We start from the raw sequence: 16,542 nt of genomic DNA, 5'->3' as shown, positions 1-16,542 counted from the left end.
TTTAAATAAAAGACTTTTCCTTGGTAATCTTTATTTGCTGTATCCCTTTCACCCCCACTTCTAGAGGTGACTGATTCCTGAAAACCTGGGTGATTCTGGGCTGCTGACTGAGGGGGGGGGTGTGACTTTCCTCAACACGGGCTCCATGTTCTGACCACCCTTTACTTGCTTTCTAGCTTCCAAACTTCTGTTCTACTAACCTCCCCTTCTGTTCTTCCTGTCCTTGTGGTTATACCTTCAAAAAACAAAACCAAAATGAAAGAAAAATTTAGAAAGACTTCAATTTTGCTTTAGTGGAGTTTCAGGAAGAAACAAAAGTAAATGCAGGTGTTCAGATTGCCATCTTTTCCTGGAAGTCTTTTACTCTATTATTAGACTCTTTTACTATAACCAATTAGGTGTAGTCGTACCAAAAACAAAAACCAAAACAACAAACAAACAAAAAAACAAACCTCAGACCAGTTATCCTCTGGACTTGCACCCCTTGGGCTTACTGTGATATTTCCATCTCCCAACACAGAGCCTGTTGGTAAGTATCAGTACATATTTACCACATTGATGAATCAATAAATAATTTGCTTTCAAACTCTTCAGCACATTAAAAAAAATTGTCTTCAGCACTTCTATGGCTTCATCCTTGGGGACCAAACTGCATGTGGAAATAACCAAAAGTTGTCTAGTGCCAAGCCGTGTGACCCAGGAGAGTGAGCAAGCCGAGTAGGTAATAATAGCACTTTTTTTTTTTTTTGTCGTAAACAAGGTGTGGCACCAAATTATGAGATTGATTTCCTTGTTTGGTGTAAAATGAAGCTGAGGTCAAGTCACAAAAAGAAGTAAAGTTTAAAAATGTTTTTAGCCACCTTGGTTTGTTGCATTAGCTTAGGTGGATAGGGTCACTTTTTGACTAAGTAGAATTTTGTAGTTGATCTGGAGGAAAACAGTATGCGCTTCAGGACACCTCTGTCCTTTGCAGAGAGTGTCACCTCCTTCTCAGAACTGGGCGAGCTCTCCCTGCCTTCTATGCCATTGAGTTTGCTGATGCCACCTCTCAGTGTGGCTGGATCTGACCACAGGGCCAAGAGAGGGTCAAGGTTGATGCTCAGGGACAGGCATCCGAGGAGACAGGAGGGAAAGGGCGCTGGGAGAAGCAGCTTCCCTGTGGCCAGAGTGGACTCAGGTGCCTGGGCACCTCTGCCAGGCTGGACATGACAGTACCCACAACCTTAGCACTTAGCATGCCCACACAGCCTCCAGCCACTGCACCTGACGCACATGGCCTCATGGGTCCGCACTGGGGCCCTAGGGAGCTGTGTTCTTATGATCCACATTTTCCACACAAGGACACTGAGTCACACAGAGAGAGGAACTTAGCATAGAGACTCCAAGTCAGTTTAGTCCCTGCATAACAAAAGCCAGGCAGCAAAGGACGGAGGCCTGAAGGGGATTTGGCTCCTGGAATGATAGTGGGATTGATGGGGTAAGTAGGAGAATCAGTAGTGAGTGGGTTTCCGGTACAGCAGTTCCCCTTAACTGCAATTTCATTTTACTAGGTTCATCACGGCCCGATGAGCCGCCTTCCTGTGTACTGTCAGAAGGTCAGTGGTAGCCTGACACCGTCCCAACAGCTGTGTCATTTGCCTCACTTCATCTCATGGTGTAGGCACTGTGTCATTCACAAAAGGTTACCCTTGTGACCACACTGAGGCATTTTGAGACAGACAGACTGCATTTGCATGACTTTTATGACAGCATATTGTTATCATTGTTCTATTTTTATTAGTTATTGTTAACTTTTTACTTTGTCTAATTTATAAATTAAGCTTTATCAGAGGGAACAACATTGTAAATATAGGATTCGATGCTCCTATAGGTTTTAGGCACCCACTAGGGTCCTGGAATGGATCCTCTGAAGAGTTGCTAAATTGTTGTTCAGCAACGGGACAGAAAATAAAAGTTTCTCCTATAGATAGTTGAAATAAAACTGGGATCGATGGGAACGCTCTGGGGACTGAATGATCAAGGTAACTGGTTTTTCTCATTCTGGGATAAGCACTTTTCCAGACATTTGTATAGAAAATGTTATAAACCTTTGTGGGTAAGACAAGACCTCCGGGGTGGTGGAGGCTCTGTACTTCTTAAGAGCAGAGTGTGATGGGATTCGAGCCCTGACAGGCTGGTTTGAAAGCTTGAAAGCACTCAAGCGAAGTTCTGATTTTTTGCTTGCTTCATTGTTTTTTCTTTCTTTGAGCACAGAAAGAAAATTCTGGTTTCTTGATGGTTTGTTCTTTTATTCAAACCACAATGGTTAAGAGTGCCAGCTTTGGAGCCAGATAATCTTGTGTTTAAGTCCCACCTCTGTTGCCTGTTTGCTGAATGACCTCGGGCAGGTTGCTTAGACTCTTCTAGTTGTAGGTTTACGGCTGGAACCTACATCACAGCTTTTGTGCAGAATCATGAGATAATGCAGGCCACACAGAAGCAATGCAGTCAAAGGCAGTCGATATCATGATTATCATGACCATTCATAAGAGTCTACAGGACTGGGGGTGTAGCTCTGGGGTAGAGCGCTTGCCAAGCATGAGTGAGGCCCTGGGCTCTATCCCCAAAACTGTGAAAACAAAAAACCCAAACACAAAAGCCCAGCTGGCACAAGTGTCACGCACCCATAATCCTGCAACTCCGGAGGCTGAGCAGGATTGCACGTTTGAGGCTGGCCTAAGTGATTTAGGGAGACCCTGACTCAAAGTAAAAAAGGGTTGGGGATGTAGCACAGTGGTAGAGTACCACTGGGTTCAGTCCCCAGTATCATCAAAAAATAAAACACACACACACACACACACACACACACACACAAACAATACTCCACAAAATCCAAGTCTACATGTGGATGTCTACACCTGCAAGCCTATATCTGTCCTTAGGCTGGTGGTAAGATGAGGGATATGGAAAAATACAGTCCCTTCTGTGTGACTGTGCTTGGTGAGATCTCTCTCTCACACACACACACTCACATACACACACTTATACACATTCTTCACAAAGTTGAGGCATGGACAGCTCTTGCTGTAGGAACTTTGGGGAGACTCCTAAGCAGATGGCTTCTTTTGTTTGTTTGTTTATTTGTTTTTTTTTTGTAGTTGTAGATGGACACAAGATCTTTATTTGTGTATTTTATGGAAAGGATACATCATAAGGGATCGAACTCAGTGCCTCAGGCATGCTAGGCAAGTGCTCTACCATTGAGCCATAACCCTAATCCCTGGTTTCTTGTTTTAAAAGACAAGTCTTTGTGGCTAGTGGTGCAGAGACCAGGATAAGAAAATAAGATGTGGGCATTTGGGCCGTCTGAGGACCTGCCTGGCTGAAGTGGGGTGGAGGTGTAGGGAGGCAGTGGAGAATAAGGCTGCAACATCAGCTGGAGCTGCATGCAAGAATAATACTGTTCATAACAATGGGAAGAGCAAGCACCATTTATTTGGCTCCTACTGTGTGCAGACTTGGTGCTTATGATGTACATTTTCCATAAACATCTCATCAAATTCTCACAACAACCCTGAGGTGTAGGTATTAGTATCACAGTTTTTCATGGAAACTGAGACTCAGTGAGGTTAAATAAATGGTGCAAGGACACATAGCTGGAAATGGGCAGATCCAGTTGGCTGGGGCTGTAGCTTAGTGGTAGAGTGCTTGCCTAGCATGTATGAGCCACATTTCCAGCCCTTTTTTATATTTTTAATTTAAAGGCAGGGTCTTGCTTTAATAATGTCTTATTAAAAAATAACTCCCCTGTTTTTTTTTTTGTTTTTTTTTTTTTTTAAAGACAGGGTCTTGCTAAGCTGCTTAGGGCCTCACTAAGTTGCTGAGGCTGGCTTTGAACTCTTGCTCCTCCTGCCTCAGCCTCCCGAGTGGCTGGGATTACAGGTGTGGGCCACCATGCTCAGCAGGAGGTTTTTACCCTTAGGTTAACCCTGCACCAGCACAACCCTTAAGAGAGTGAGCACCTTTTTGCATTTTGTTCTTTCCTCTCTGCCTCCCTTGCCTTACCTGGTTATTTTGTTACTATTGTTGTTTAAATTTTTTAAAGTTTTAAACTGAGCGTGGTGGCGCATGCCTGTAATCCCAGGGGCTCAGGAAGCTGAGGCAGGAGGATCTTGAGTTCAAAGCCAGCATTAGCAACTTAGTGAGGCCCTAAGTAAACTCAGTGAATAAAATACAAAAAATAAAATACAAAAAAGGACTGGGGATGTGGTTCAGTGGGTAAGTGCCCTGGGTTCTAATTCACGTGTATGATGACGATCAGAACAGGGAAAATGGTATATCCATCACTTCAAACATGATCATTTCTTTGTGCTGGGAACAAAATCCTCTCTTGCAGGTATTTTGAAACATAGGACTCGGTGTTATCAATAATAGTTTTCCTATTGTGCTGTTGATTATGGAAGCAATTCCTCCTCATTGCCCAGCCTAACTGTGAGCCTGCATGGGTTGGGGAGGTGGTGTGCTTTGCAACATTGCTGAGTGGACCCCAAAGTCCCTCTCTCTACTACAGTCAGGTAGAAATTCCTAGGGCCCAACACACTGCTGTCCTTTCTGTTCCCAAATGAACAGTGGGACAGGGTTTGGTTGCAGATAATCTTTTCCCCTGTCCAAATCCACTCCTCTCCAGAGTCCCCCACAGCCCAGGCTACCTTTCTTGTCCCTGCATCCTCCAAGGAGCCCCAATCCCAGCCCTGGCTCATTCTCCACACCTTTCTTCTCCTAGAGGGTAAGTCTGGCTGGATGGTCTTCAGCATGGGGTGCCTTCCCCAGGGACCAGAGCCTGTGCCCAGAGCCACCTGGGTAGGCCCCAGGGGCTAAGAAGTCGAGCACTGCTCTCCCACGCCCTCTAGAGGCTTGGGGTGGCACTGGGTAAGGTGCCCAGGAGGGGGCCTGACTGAAGTGAGGGGCCTGGGCTTCCAGAAAATGTCTGGAAGATGTCCACCGTTGGGGAACAGCTCAGCCTGCTGTTGGAAGGCACCCAGCAAGGTTGTCACAGTGACTCAGGCACAAGGGGCTCAAGGCCCCTGCCTGGGTCATGGTGAGAAGGCCTGGTGAAGGAGCTCGGGGCTGAGCCTGGCTAGCCCAGCAGGACTCTGCTTCTCACCTTCTTCCTGGGCAGCTTCAAGGAGGCTGGAGGCGCCCCTGGCAGCCCTGGAGGAGGGGGAGTGGAATAGGACTGTGGTGGCCCTGTTCTGAGATCCAGGAATCCCCGAGAGCTTTGGGAGTGAGAAGGTGTGAGCAGTGTGTCCAGGGGAGTTTGGTGTGGAGGAACCTGGGGGGACAGGAGGAGAAATCTTCATTTCCTGGTTGGGACACAGATGGAAAAGAGTGGACAGAAACCACTGAGTTGCTCAACAAACCTTTCTGGGCTGGAAGATTGGGTCCTGGGACCTGGACTTCAGGAGTGTCGGGGGAAGTGAGGGGGGAGCAGTACATATGCCCAAGCTCATTTGCATATCAGCACATCCGCTCACCCAGCCTCCATCAAGGAAGCCGGACTCACTTCCAATATTCCGTTATTTGACTGAATTATGGGCTGTGGGCTTGACCCCCTTCTCTTGCTCATCCTTCTTTTTAACTGGTAAAAGCAAAAAGGCAGGTGTTTAGGGGAAAAGATGGATTTCCTTTCCGGGTAGCTTCTCAGCCTCAGTTGGCTTAGGAGACCTAGAGATTCCTGGGTCTGGAACAGACAAGGAGGAGGGACTACAGAATGAGTCACAAAACTATTCCACCTGCCCAGGGCCAGACCAGGAATAGGGCAAACACACCATCTCCCTGGAGCCTCATGAGCTGTCCCAAGAGCAGGTGAAGGTCACACTCAGGGAAAGCAGGAGTGGCCTGGGTATCCCAGCTGTGGTGGGGAAGGAAGCCCCCTGCTCCCCTTTGTAGACAACCTCAGCCCTGCCTGCCCCAGTGCCTGCGCCCAGGCTAGCTGGGTGTCATCTCTATTAAACAGTGTCTCTGGGATTCTCTGCCCAAGCTGATGTCACAGTACAGAGCCCAGGGCCTGCCTTTGGAGGTCCTGTGGTCCCTGGAGTGTGGTTGAGGGTGCCCAGGACAGAAGTCCCTGGGCCAAGTCTCCCTCTCACCTCCTCCCACCCGGAAAGGGTCTTTCTCTACATTTCCCACAAACACTTGCTGTGCCACTCGACAACCTTCTCATTCCATTCCCCTGCTGTCCTGTTCTCAACTCCGCCACACCCCTGATACATTCCTTTCCCCACTTCAGCTACCAGCTTTGAGACAGGAGCACCCCACCTACCACGTCTCCCAAAGGAGTGTCCTATCTCCCTTCTCCTCATTTGTCTCCCCTTCCTTCCTCCAACTCCCTGGCATTTCTTCTTGGCCAGGAATGGACCTAGAAGTCTCTAGATAAACATCCTGCTGCTCTCATCCCACATATCCCCCCAGAGAAAATGAGTTTGGTAAATCTCTGCTTATCTAACTTAAGTCCTTCTTGCTGTAGTCCCTACTGTTCTAGTTGGTGGCAATGGGCAAACTCAAGCTGTGGGTCAGACAATGGACGGAAGAGTTTGCTTTTCTCTGCCTCCCCACCCACTGGTACCTGAGTAATCTTATGGTATATTTAAAAAGTGGTCCTGGGCTGTTTTTCCTAGTCCTCCCTCTATCTCCTGCAGTCAGCCAGGCCAGAGGCCAGAGTGTCCCCCGTTTTAATCCTTTCTGCCTTCTCCCCATCCCTGTCCTTAGGGCACTGGGTTCTAACAAGGCCTTAGGGATCCATCCAGCCCTTGGGTCCAGAAAGGAGGGTGCTGAGGCCAGGAGGGGAGTACCTGGCTCCAGGTCCCACTCTGCCAGGCAGCCTTGGAAGCCTGGCTTTGAACCCAGGGGTCCTGTCTCCCGGTCCAGGTCCACACAGGCTGAGGAGCTGGCAGGAAACAGCAGCACCTAAGGACAGGATGTCACAGACACCCTTTGTCAGAGGGTCTTGCAAGGTAATCTCTGAGGTGGTATTGGGAGGGGGTGCTGAGGGGACGCCCAGCCTCTCGGCAGCCTCGGTGGGGAGGGCACTGTGACCCAGGTCAGCTTGCCTGGAACAGCTGGATTTCTGGGAACACTCCTCTTCTCTGTGGGGCCCTGTCGTGGGTGGTGGCGGGTGGCGGTGGGTTTGTTTGTGCATGTGTGTATACGTGTAGTTTATTAGTGTCCCCGGCCTTCAGCCTGGAGATTGAGGGGACATTGGGGAGGGGTGGTGATGAGTGGATGGGGGAGGAGAGGGTTGTGCAGGGAAGGGTTAGAGGTGGGTGAAGGGTGGGCTCTTTGTACCTACCTCTGTCCCACTTAACGCTGCAGGCCATGCTGGGGCCTAGAGACCTGGTGCTCCTTACTGTGTTCTTGCTGTCCCCAGAGCTGCTCTGCTGGCTCCCCGGGCACCTGGGCGGGCAGGACTGTGCCCCTCGTTCTCAGAAGTTTTCTTTCTGTTAGTTGTCTCTTAGCTTCTGGAGGGCCAGTGGGAACTGGGGAGATGGAGGGAACACCTTCTCCCTTAGTTTGTGCCTCACTGCCCAGGCTTGTGCCTCAGTAGTGAATGGGAAGTGGGGAGCAATCACTTCCCAGGGGACTCTGGAGAAGCTGAGGCTTGTGACAGGCACAGAAAAACATTTAGTCAACAGAACTGGCCAGGAGGTCCCCTGGGACAGTAGGTTCAGGAAGAAAGGAGGGAGAGAGAAGGAGCCTAGGGAGAGAGAAGGAGGCGAGGGAGGAAGGGAAGATGTCCCGATTCCTCCTAACTGTCCATGGTTTGAGATTTGGGTTGGAATTCCAGCCCAGGGCTTGGGCAGGCCCTGTCGGCCATGTTTTCTATTATGGCTGCAACCCGAGGGTCTATCGCCCCAGGCCTGGACTTGAGGACTGTGGAGGGTTGGGGAGAGTCCTGCCTAGTCTTTCCAAGAATGCAGGGAACATGGAGGCAAGCAGACCAGGGGCCAAGGCAGGCCTCATCCTGGGAACCACACATTCCATCCTAGAGTGAAGAGTGGACTGGGTTGGGGCGGTCATTTAGCCTGGACACCACCTGTGCATAACTACTAGATTGGCCAACAGCTCTAGCCACCCAGTCCCTTCCTGAGTTCCCTTGGCCTTCCTATAATCCAGAATCGAAGGCCATTATGCTTGGCCAAACATATGCCCACAGCTCTCTGTGTACGGTGCCCAACGCAGAACAACTGTGAAATGTTTTGGCCATTGTCCTTGGCTGAGTGGGGGATGGGACCCCACAGGGTCTTGGGGAAGCCAGCAGCAGGCGGGCAACCCTGAGGGTGCCCTGCCCTGCCTCTCCTGAGGCTTACGGCCGTGTTCTGGAAGGAGATGGGTCTGAGCAAGTTGACTGGCACGCAGGGAGAGGTAGGCAGGATGGGCTCCTCCGAGGACCCCACTCAGGCATGGCTCACACCAGCTGTGTCCTCTGGGGAACCCCACCTAGAGCGAAGGAGCTGTGAGCCTCGCTAGGAGGGAAGCTCAGCTTCTGATGTGCTCCAGTGGGGTGACACCTCCCTGACGCGGAGTGGCTCCACAGCCAGTCAGTCTGCTTTTGGTGACAGAAGCCCTGAGTATTCTAAAGGTGCCCGGCTCAGTGCTGGGCCCCTCACGTGGCCCTTGGAGAGGTAGAAGGAGCCCCAGGCTGTGAGATGAGATATTTGAGTTTAGGTCTCGCTTCTTGGTACGGTTTCAGACAACTCTGGGCCTCTTTCCGCTCATTTGGCCAGGGAATGGGTTTTCAAATTTCTTCTTGAGTGGTGGAGCCTTTTCTTCAATCAAAATCCCAAGTGAGATGCCAATAAATGAAGCAGAGAAAACTGGAGGTGCTGTGTCTGCCCCGCTCTCTCCAAAGATCCTGAGGCTCCTAGGAATGTGTCTAATGTTCTCCTGATGCAGAGATCCTTTGATTAACTGCTTCACTATTTATCTCAAGGATATTAGGCCAGGAAGTTTCTGGAAGCTGAGGGGAGGAAACACCCACCCCCATCCCTTGCAATTCTGGGTCTGGGAAGGCAGGCAGGATGGCGGGGGTGACCCACTCAGGGGGAAAATCATTAACTGACTTTATCTTTGTGAACCATCCTGGGGGGCCCAGGCCCAGAGGGCCACTGGGGGAAGGAACCCTTCTTGCTGACAGGGGACATCTATAGTCCCTGCCTCTTTTTTCCCTGATTTTCCTGAAAGAACCTGCATTGTAGCCAACTTGATGACAAACTGGTGACATAGTTGCTCTAAAGAAAGGCAAAAGCAGGAACCAAGCCAACATATACCCCCACCCAAGTCATCTCTGGCATGCATCGTGTGATCTCTTTCTTCTTTCTTTCTTTCTTTCTTTCTTTCTTTCTTTCTTTCTTTCTTTCTTTCTTTCTTTCTTTCTTTCTTTCTCTCTTTCTCTTCCTCTTTCTTTATTTCTTTTCCTAGGGTTTGAGGAGCAGTAAGCCCATTCCCCTAGTCCTTTCTGTTGGCCAGATGTTTGTGGGTTTGCCTTCTCTTAAGAATTTGCTCACTCAAGGTGGGTAGGGACAGGAGAAAGGGCAGTAGCATTTGGTGACCACCCCCACTCCTCCATTTGAGGCTAGGAATTTAGCTTGTATTCACTGTCTCCATTTATCTCTCCAAAATCCTGGCAGGTAAATGCCACAACTCCTATTTTACAGATGAGAAGACTGAGGCTCAGACACAGTGTCTTGCCCCAAGTCTCACAGAAGAAGTGAGCCAAGATTTGACCCTTGCCTATCTGGTCTTTTCTATTCCTTGCTGTGAGGGTAGAGGGGTGGGTCAGGGGTGTGAATGGGGGTTAAGGCTTTCCACAGTGGGATTCACCAAGCAGTTTTCAAAAAGGACAGAAATTCTGGCCTCTCAGGTAACATATCTGCTGGGGGTTGAGGGGTATCTTGCCCTCCATTACTTGGTGCTGGGTCCCAGACGCCACCATTAGTACTAGATTTCTTTGAGCATAGCATTGCCATCTTCAAGAGCCTTTTAAGGACACAGTCACCTAGAGGATGGACATTTGGAATCAGCAATCTCAGATGGAGAGTTAGAGCTGGATGCTCTCTGAGAGCTTCCAAACTTAAGAAACTTATGCTTTACCTGGGAGAAGCTGGGGTCCAGAAAGGGAGGCCGACTTAGCCCAGGTCACACAGCATGCAGCAGCCTCTGGACTTTTTTGGTCAGTGCTGTTTCCAGTTCTTCCCACATCAGTGATATGGAGGCTGGAGGCTCTGGGTACTTGGTGGGGACAGGGAGGGAGTAAAACTGGAGAAAATATCTTTCTGCTTTATGGCTTGCTCCAGCTGAATGGCCCGGTGCTTGTCACAGGCTGGTGTCCTCTGCCTGTCCCTTGCCCCTGAGTCAAATAACAGTGGTGCTCAATGTATGAGCTGTACCTACCTCTAGTGTCTGCTTGTTTGTTTAAAGTCTCTGGCAGAGACATGCTGTCCCAGAGGGCGGGGAAGGCAAAGTGAAGCTCACCCCCTGAGGAAGTAGCATTGTCCCTGTGGGCTCTGGCTGGGAAGAAGTCCTAATCCCCTGCCTTGCCTAGACCCTGGGAGGGCTCCCTGGGAGCCATCAGAATTTTCCAGAATCCTCTGCCTCTTCTCTGTCCCCATTCCACTCAGTTAGCTAAACCCCTGCTCTTCCATCAAAATCCCCCTCAAGGGCTGGGATTGTGGCTCAGTGGTAGAGCCCTGGCCTAGCACGTGTGAGGCACTGGGTTCGAGTCTCAGCACCACATAAATAAATAAATAAATAAATAAAGTTATTATGTCAATCTACAACTAAAATAAAAAAATATTAAAAAAACACAATCCAACTCAAGGGTCACCTTCTCCAGGAAGCCGTTGCTTACTCAGCAGTTATGAGAGCCCATCAGAGAATTCTTACTGAGAGGAGCCCCCACCAGAGAATTCCTATTCTCAGTTCTTCTGGTTCCTTCCAGACAAGGAGCTTCTTCCGCACTGTGGAAGCTCCAGGACCCAGCCCCAAACAGGGCTTGCAGGATAAATTTAATAATCACTCATGGAATCAATATTGTGTGCCGCCACCCGCAGGAAGCCCTTCCTGATGTCCACTCCGGCCAGTTTGGTTGCTTTCCTTCCATACCTTTGGAACACTTTGCACCTCCTCCAGAGCCCTTTCCCCATCTTGCCTTTTAGGGGCGCTGTGTACACATTTTTCTGTGTGCAGGAATTTCCAAGACAGGTGTTTTCACTCCTATTTTACAGATAAGGTGTTTTCACTCTGTGGCTCAGAGAGGTTGAGTAACCTGCATAAAGGTCACACAGAGTGACAAAGCCAGGAGGGCCACTTGGTTGTGTTTGGCTTCAGAGCCCCTATGCTTTCCACTGCCTTACTTCGGTGTCCCCGTATCTCTTATAGTGTTGGCACAGAGGCTGGTGCCTGGTAGACCTCCAGTAATATTCACACATTGAAATGAAGCTCAGCTCCTAGACAGCAGTCAGTCAAGTCAGGAGGGAGGGCACAGCTTGGAGACCTTAGCAGAAACCACGTGCCACCTTCCCCGCAGAGAGACCGTCTCCAACACTGGGTGGGGTGGTGGATGTGAACGGGGCAGCAGTGGACAAGATGAGGGTCAGGCGTAGAGGGGCAGCAAAGACTGTGGTGTCAGGAAGTGGTTATGCCCGGGGCTGTTGGGGAGAAGCAATCCATTGGAGACACCCTACTGCTAGGGGGTTAAATGGAGGCTCGTGAAAGAGAGATGGAGGGTTGTTGCTTCCCTCCCATCTCCAGCTGGCTCCCCACTTTTCTGACTGGATCCTTCTGGGGAGGTTACCCGCTTTGCTTCCTCTGCTGCAATCTCTTTACCAACTGACAGTCATTCCCTCTCATGAACCCCAGTCAATCCTGCAGGTCCACACAGGGCCATGACATTGGCAGGGAGACCCTCCTCCTTTGCTTTTCCTTTGTCTTCTGTTGCTTTGTTGCAAATAACTAGTGTTTGAGGAACACCTAGTGACAGAGATGGGGGAGGAAGAAGTTGGTGGGGGGGTAACCTACAACCAAAGACAGGGAAGGGTTGGGGGAGAAAAAAACCTAGTCCTCCCTTCAATTCAGCAGGTTTGTATTGCTGACCTTCCTGCAGATCAGTGACTAGCGAGGCATCTGGGGGTCAGAGGATGGAGCGGAAGAGAAGACTTTCCATCATCGTAAACCACTTGGAAAAATGGGTAGGCAATAGCAAGACTCAATGACCCCCTCCTCTTCACCCCCCCCCCAGGAGGTTCTCTGTCTGTTCCTCCATAGGTTTCCAGATTAACTGCCCACATCCATGTAGTGAGAGCTTCCCTGAACATTGGAGGTGACAGGAGAGGTGACAGGAGAGGTGACAGGACTTCAGGACAAAGTACAACTATAGCGCTTTGAGCTGATCACTCCTTCCTTTGTCTGGAGCTACTGCTGGCTCCCGGCTGCCTTTCCACCCCCACTCTGTCCCTCCTTCCCCTTCCCCATCTCCACGAACACCTTCCCCTTCCTTCTAGGTGCCTTCTGAACTGCCTCCGGAGTCACAGGCCTGGCCACCCATGGGGCTGCCTTTGCCCCTCCACTAGGAGCCCCCATGATCTCTGTCTGAGCTGCTCTGGAATCCACTCTCTCCCAATTTGCAGGGTGACCTTGAGTCCCTTGTTCCATTTCTGGGCCTGTGGGAGATCCTCTGGGAAGATAGTCTACCCTGATGCCCCTTGTTCTGCTGTGACCTGGGGAGGGAGAATGAGTGGAATGAAGCTTGTTCAGTTCTAGAAGAGTCACTGCTTGAGGAGACAGTCTCATGAGTCTTAAGATTACTTTGTCTCTCTCCTCCCTTTTTAAAGACCCAAGTGACTTGAACTTTTAATTCGATGACAATATGGACATTGGCTGGGTCCAGTGTTATGTGTATCCCTGTGAAAGCTAGTGACACCACACTGGAACATGGGATCCAGAGTTGGGTCCTCCTCTGACTCACCATCAGGTTGTCTCCAAAAAGCAGGGTGGAGGTGGGAGGCCCCTCCCCTCCCTAGTACAGGTTGCTCAAACCCCCTCAGGCCAGATTGCAACCCTAGCTCTATCTAAAGGGAATTGTGCATCGTCATTGCCCTGGGCCCACAGGGTGATCCTGGAATAGGAATAGGAGGTTTTAACACTCCTTGCAGTATATCCCACAGGGCATGGCAGGCTCAGGTTGTGGGGGGCTGGGTGCAAAGTGATGATTAATGGCTAACTTTCCTTAGAACTCTTCCAGCCTCCTTCCAACTTCAGGGTCTTTTTTTTTTTTTTTTGGTAGCGGGATTGGACTCAGGAGCACTTAACCCCTGAGCCACATCCTCAGCCCTTTTAATTATTTTATTTAGAGTGAGGGTCTTGCTCAGGCTGGCTTTGAACTCAGGATCCTCCTGCCTCGGCTTCCTGTGCCTCTGGGATTATAGGCATGCGCCACTGCACTTGGCATAACTTCAGGGTCTTTTGCTGAGGCCTCCTTTTAATGCTCACTGCTTCTCTATGGACTGAAGAAGATTGAGATGAGAGGGATGCAGGGGAGGGGGCCACAGTGAGCCCTCAGTATCTGGAGCCTCTGCCCTGCCCAGGGTAGGGATGCGGGAGGGTGCTCTGCCAAAGTGTTCACATTTGTGATCCTTGGGGGCAAGGGGCAGACAGGGAGGATGTTTAGTGGCTTCTCTTACATATTTCATTCAGCAGCTTGGAGCATGGACCAAGGTGAGGAGGCCTGTGCTTGGAAGGGGCCCTGAGCCAGCAAATAAACATTTACAAACTGTAAAAAGACCTTGTCCTTGCTGCTGGAGAGCTGGCCAGGAGGTGGAGACAGGACCAGAGCATGAATGATAGAAAAGGCAAGATGGAGTGAGTGGAAGCCAATTCCTCTCCTCTAGGGCCCTCAGGACAACACTCTAGCAGAATTAGGGTACCCAAGAGATGACCTATCATATCACCCCCATCAAATCACAGCACTTTGTGCAGAGGGAGTAGGCTGGCAAAATAATATTGGATGTTTTGGGCAAACTGGGGGGAAATTGCTGCATTTCCCTTCTCAGCCCAGGCCCTCACAGAGGCTACCTCAGCCCCAGGCCAGACCCAGATCTGGGTGGGTAATGAAACTGGTTGGTCCCTTTCTTCCCACAGGTATCAGAGCCCCCTCTTTGCTCCCTTGGGGGAGCCTGGGAACAGCTGGGCCAAAGCCCAACCAGGAATTTTTCCAGGCTGGTTCCTATATCCAAGGGTGGGGTAGGGGGCCTTGGGGAGCACTTAGGGAAGATGTGGGGAGTTGGGGGAGAAGGGGGCTTTGACGATAGAAAGGGGACAGAGGAGGAAGAGAGGGGAGAGTCTGCAAGCCTGGATTAATAGCCAAGGGATCTGGAGGGAATGGGGGGCTAAGTAGACTCCCCAATACTATTCAGAAGATGATCTGTGAGCCTGGGCTGGGGTTTGGCCCCCAGCCTGGTGGGAGCTCTGGGCAACTGGCCTAGGACGTTTCTGAGTACTGGGGGGTAGGTTTGAATCATCACTCAAACCCTGGCCTTCATCCGCCCCCATCAGCCCCCTGGCCTCAGTTCCTTGGCAACATCTGTGGGGGGTGTGTGTGCAGGAGGAACAAGGGCCTCTGTCTGCCCAGCTGCCTCTCCCTTTGGGCTCTGCCAGACTCCACAGTGCATACGTGGGCTCCAACAGGTCCTCTTCCCTCTAGGCCACTGACTAACCCCAGAACCACAAAGATTGTCCTTTTCAAAGTTACACGTTTTGTGCCAAATTCTCCCCAGGGCAACTTCCCTGGACACTTCTCTAAGGACCCCATTCACCCCAGGGCTCTACATCCCTCTAATGTCCTCAGGTCAGATAGGGACTCCAGATAAGTACATTGTTCCCCCCTGCACACAGTACTGGGTTTTTTGCCCACGAGGGCATTCCAGTCCCAAACACGCAACAGTTTGGGAGGTCAGAAAGGAGGTGGGGGAGGGGGATGTCCAGGAGTAAATTCCTTCTATCCTTCTTCCAAGACCCATTCCCTTGAGCTAGAGCTGGGGTGTGCAGACGTCAGTCACTAGGGGGCGCTCGTCCACCACAGGGAACTCGTGAACTTGGGCGAGCCTAGTCTGCGTGAGGATGCGTATGTCAATGAGTGAGGTGGGGGGCGTGCAGAGAGAGAGCGAAAATGTATGTGTGTGTGTGTGTGTGTGTGTGTGTAAGGGAAGAAGGCCAAGAGTCACTTCAGGATTCCATTAGACCTGTGTCCATCTCCCCACCCGTCCCTGTCTAGCTTCCCACCCTCCCCCTCTAATAGTCCCATCAAAGGATTGCTCTCAGGGCCTGTCCGCACATAACCTCACTTTCCTGTTTTTCTCCCCCCTCAACACCCTGCAGGCGTGTATGTGTGTCTAGGCAGAGTTGTGTGTGGAGGACACATGGATAATTTTCAGGCTGTAAACTCTAGTGGGGGTCGAGCTTTCCCTTCACGGTGGTGGGCTAGGGGCCCAGACTTCACTAGACGTCCCTGGGGAAGGCGGTGCCTAGCCTGAGGGACAGAGGCTCGGCCTTGCCCCGCCCAGGGGCGGGTCTGGAGGCGGGTCCTTGGTGGGGCGGGGCCAAGCCCTTTTTTTTCCAGTCGGCTGGTAGAGGAAAGAGCGCAGAGGCTTGGGGCAGCCGGGCTGCGAGGAGGCCGCGGCGCGGAGGGCGAGCCGAGCTGGCGGCAGCGGAGCTCTGTCGCGAGACGCAGCAGCGAGGCGGACTGTCCAGAGCACTCACCGGCCAGGGGTCTCTGCGCTGGAATTTGATATTCATTTATCCAGGGTTCACCACCCTCTTTTTTTCTTAAACATTTTTTAAACTATTGTTTCCCATTTTAATTTATTTTTGCTTCCCGTTCTCCACTTAAATCGGAACGACGGTTTGGGGGAGATTGCTTCTTTACTCCCCCAAATCACTTCGGATTTTGGAAACCAGAAGATAGAGGAAAGAGGTAGCGAGAGCTCCAGAGTGAAGTCGAGGAAGAGAGACGGGGTCAGAGAGCGCGCGAGCAAGCGAGCAGCTAGAGGGACAGGGGCAAAGTGAGTGACCTGCTTTTTGGGGTGTCCGCCAGAGCGCAGCGTGAGCCCTCCCCCTCAGGATCCCGCATCAGACCAGTAGCGCTGACCGACAGACAGACACCGCCTCCAGCCCCAGCGCCCACCTCCTCCCAGGCAGGCGGCCGACAGTGGACGCGGCGGCAAGCCGCGGGCAGGACCCGGAGCCCGCTCCCGGAGGCGGGGTGGAGGGGTTCGGGGTTCGCGGCATTGCACTGAAACTTTTCGACCAACTTCTGGGCTGTTCTCGCTCCGGAGGAGCCGTGGTCCGCGCCGGGAGAGTCGAGCCAAGCGGAGCCGGGAGAAGTGCTAGCTCCGGCCGAGAGAAGCCGCGGCCAAAGGAGGGGGAGGAGGAAGAAGAGAAGGAAGAGGAGAGGGGGCCGCGGTGGCCACTAGGCTCTCGGAAGACGGGCTCATGGACGGGTGAGGCGGCGGT

General features: G+C 51.3%; 1 protein-coding gene across 3 annotated transcripts in view; it reads left to right on the top strand.

Moving 5' to 3' along the window:
- The window catches only part of Rsph9 (radial spoke head component 9), a 108,183-nt gene extending 92,183 nt beyond the window's left edge, over positions 1-16,000 (top strand). The window contains exons 6-7 of one of the 3 annotated variants that reach the window (XR_005732801.2): positions 6,907-6,992; positions 12,140-16,000. The gene's annotated coding sequence lies outside the window, so the exon portion shown is untranslated. Of the gene's footprint in view, positions 1-6,906; positions 6,993-12,111 lie in introns of all 3 variants that reach the window. The other 2 variants (XR_005732799.2, XR_005732800.2) reach the window with 2 other exon arrangements.
- Positions 16,001-16,542: the final 542 nt, after the last annotated feature.

The sequence above is a fragment of the Ictidomys tridecemlineatus genome, chromosome 8 (assembly GCF_052094955.1).
Source record: "Ictidomys tridecemlineatus isolate mIctTri1 chromosome 8, mIctTri1.hap1, whole genome shotgun sequence".
In the NCBI taxonomy this organism is placed as follows: domain Eukaryota; kingdom Metazoa; phylum Chordata; class Mammalia; order Rodentia; family Sciuridae; genus Ictidomys; species Ictidomys tridecemlineatus.
The sequence above is the reverse complement of the archived record's forward strand: the minus strand, read 5'-3'. Positions and strand labels throughout refer to the sequence as shown.